The following is a 3,229-nucleotide window of genomic DNA, read 5'->3' as shown; positions in this document are numbered from 1 at the left end:
TCTAGCCTGGGCAACAGAGTGAGACTCCAAGTCAAAAAAAGAAAAAAGAAATTCTGAAAAAAAAAGTCACATGGGGCTAGTGGCTACTGCCTAGGACGCACAAGCAGGAGCTAGGAAACATTTGGGCCTAGGTGGAGAGGCACTCTAGGAAACCCTTAGGAGGGAGGGCTCAAGACTTCAGCCCTGCTCCAAGCCAAGCAGCCTGAAAATCCACCTGTGATGTGTCCCAGCAGGCCTCCCGCCCCAGGGTCTCAGAATGGAGAGTGGTTAGATGTTTGAGCTGTGGGAACAGAAGCGGAAAAGGAAGATGAACAGAAGTCAATACACAGCTGAGGAAGAAACATCCCACAGAAAAAAGAAAGGCCAGGTGTGGTGGCTCATGCAGCACTTTGGGAGGCCGAGGCCGGGAGACTGCTTGAGCCCATGAGTTCGAGACCAGCCTAGACAACATAGTAAGACCTTGTCTCTACCACAAAAATCCAAAAAATGAGCTGGGCATGGTGGGGCGTGCCTGTGGTCCCAGCTACTTGGGAAGCTGAGGCAGAAGGTTCACCTGGACCCAGGAGATCCGGGCGGCTGTATCTGTGATTGTGCCACTGCACTTCAGCCTGGGCGACAGAGTGAGACTCCAACTCAAAAAGAAGAAAAGAAAAGAAAAAAAGTGGGGAGGGTTCTAAGCCAGAATCAAGATCGTCGAAAAACAAATTTCCAATGAGGAAAACACCCTCGGTATCCCAAGCCGAAGAGCCTTTCACGTGGCAGCTGCCTGGGCCAACATGAAGCACCGAAGGAGGGCTGTTGCTCCACCTCCTACACCATCACCTCCATCCTGTCACCGTGACCTTCTGCGTCTTCCCGACACCGACATGGCATCTCAAGGGACGGGGGGATCCGGTGTGTTTCTGAAGACCACGCTGACCGGGAGGTGGAGGACGGGCTGGAGCATGGCCAGGCGGGAGGAGCCGGAGGGCCGCTGGGGAAGCCCAGAGCAGTCAGGGTCAGGACGCGAGAGGCGGCAGGATGGGAGCAGAGACAGGACTGCCCGGAGGCGGCACCTGGGTGTCTGGCGGCAACTGCTTGAGCATGGGAGGAAGAAGCGGAGGAGAGAGGAGGGGGCGGTTCACCTCGTTGTGCATGGCTCCAGCTAGGAAGCCGGACTGCCTGGATCTGAATCCCGGCTTTCTCTTGCAAACGGGGTGACCCGGAGGGAACCTAACCCCCGTTTTTGTTTCTCTAGAAATGGTCGCCCCTCTCCTGCCCTCCACAGCACCTGCACAGCAGGTATGAAGGGTGCCCAGAATTGTAGCAGCTTCTGGGAAGAGATCGCCCTCCCCCTTCCTCATGGCCAGGGCTACCTGCAGACCCTCAGCCCGCTTCACGCAGTTGTTGCGAGAAGCCAGAGTCCTGGGCCGGCTTCATCTCCCAGACTCGGGACGTCTTCTCTTTGGGACCCATTTCTGCCCTCCAGCTCCCAAAAACCTTTGCCTCTGCCCCCTGGGGCTCCCCGTCAGTCATCAGCAAGCCCCCTCCCGCCTCGTCTTCTCTGGACATCTCCTCACGTCTGACCTAGCTGTGGCTCCCCGCGGACGCTGCTGCTTCCTCCCAAATGCTGCTGTCGTCCCCACACCTCTCGCACAGCTTAGCAGCTGGGTAGGTGACCCTCAGCGCTGCTTCCAGACTCCTCTCCCTTCCGTCTTCTCTAGAAAGTCTCACTGTTGAATCTCGTGTCGTCTGACCAAACCCCTGATACCGCACCTTATCGGTCATCACGTATCCCGGGCCACGCCCGTTGCCTTAGGAACATCCCAGCTCCTGGCTTGCTGTCACTCTCTCAAACACTGCTGCTGTCTTCATGCGTGGCTCTCACCAACCCCTGTCATGTCTCCAGTTCACTATCGCGAGCAACCCACCACACACAGGTCAACAATCCATCCATCCATCCAGCCGATCGTGGTCCTTAACCCCTTGAGACCTCACTTCCTTCCCTAGCGAGCTTCAAGTCCATGGTCTGTCATAATCATCACTTATTTGCACGAATCTCACCACCACCTTGGCCTCTTCTCAGTTACGTGGCATTCACCTGCAATCACGTTATCTCTGCCAGTGGTTAAATCCCTCTCTCGGCCTATTCCACGTCTTCATCCTCAGAGGCGAATGTGAAGAGAAAAAGTCTTTTGTAAACCCCTGATGTGTCTTCATGTCAGGGCCCTGGGTGCCACTTCATTCTCCAGTCCGTTCCCTCTCCTCATGACGACAGCTAACAACAGGAAGACTCCAGGATTTCTATAGATATTAACCCAGTTCTCGCCACCATCCTGTATGATTTTGCCTGAGTCACAGATGAAGAAAATGAGATACAAAATGGTGAAATAACTTTCCCCAAATCACATAGCTCAGAGGGTGGTTCAGCCAAGATTCAAATCTAGTAGACGCCTCCAAAGTCTGAGCTCTTGACCGTTAAAGGACTATTTCATATCTCCTGTCCTCCTCTCAAACATCCAGCACCTCCTCCTCCTCCTCTGACCTGTTTCAGTTGGTTATCTTCTTGGTTTTTTTCCAGTGAGGGTCCCCAGTAAAGAACTCCCACAAGTCCCTACCATCACAGCTATCCACATAATAGCACTGTGCCTGTAGATTCTGCCCAAATTATTATTCTGTCTTCTTCTACTTAAGCCAACCCTTCCACTTGGGTACTTGGCCTCATCCCCTCCCAAAAACATCACTCCAGCGACTGCCACATCCTATACCATCAGTTTTTCCCTCTACAAGCGGTATCCCCATTGGTACACATTCATTCTGCCGTTGTTTCCAATTTAAATCTCCAATGGATTGAGAATTTTAAAGCAATTAAGCTAGGTGAAATAAATCAGATCCCCCGTCCTCAATTTCCTGTGCTTCCATTTTCTAAAATTCTAGACAGTGAACACTAAACCACTAAACGAGGATGACAAAAAGTACACTTGAGGGGAAGGGACTAAGGGAGGGATTACCAAGGGGCCGGAGGAAATTGTGAGGGTGCTGAGCATATTATCTTGACGGTGGTGGTGCCACGGGTATACACATATCCAAGTGTATCAAGCGGAACACTGTAAATATGTGTAGAGTGCACCAATTATATCTCACTGATTAAAAACACATACACAAGCCGGGCTCGGTGGCTCAGCCTGTAATCCCACGCCTTTGGGAGGCTGAGGTGAGTGGATTGCCTGAGCCCGTGGGTTCAAGACCC

This window comes from Carlito syrichta, unplaced genomic scaffold, assembly GCF_000164805.1.
Source record: "Carlito syrichta isolate Samal-C Ts95f unplaced genomic scaffold, Tarsius_syrichta-2.0.1 Scaffold302434, whole genome shotgun sequence".
NCBI lineage: Eukaryota > Metazoa > Chordata > Mammalia > Primates > Tarsiidae > Carlito > Carlito syrichta.
This window is presented reverse-complemented; position numbering follows the sequence as displayed.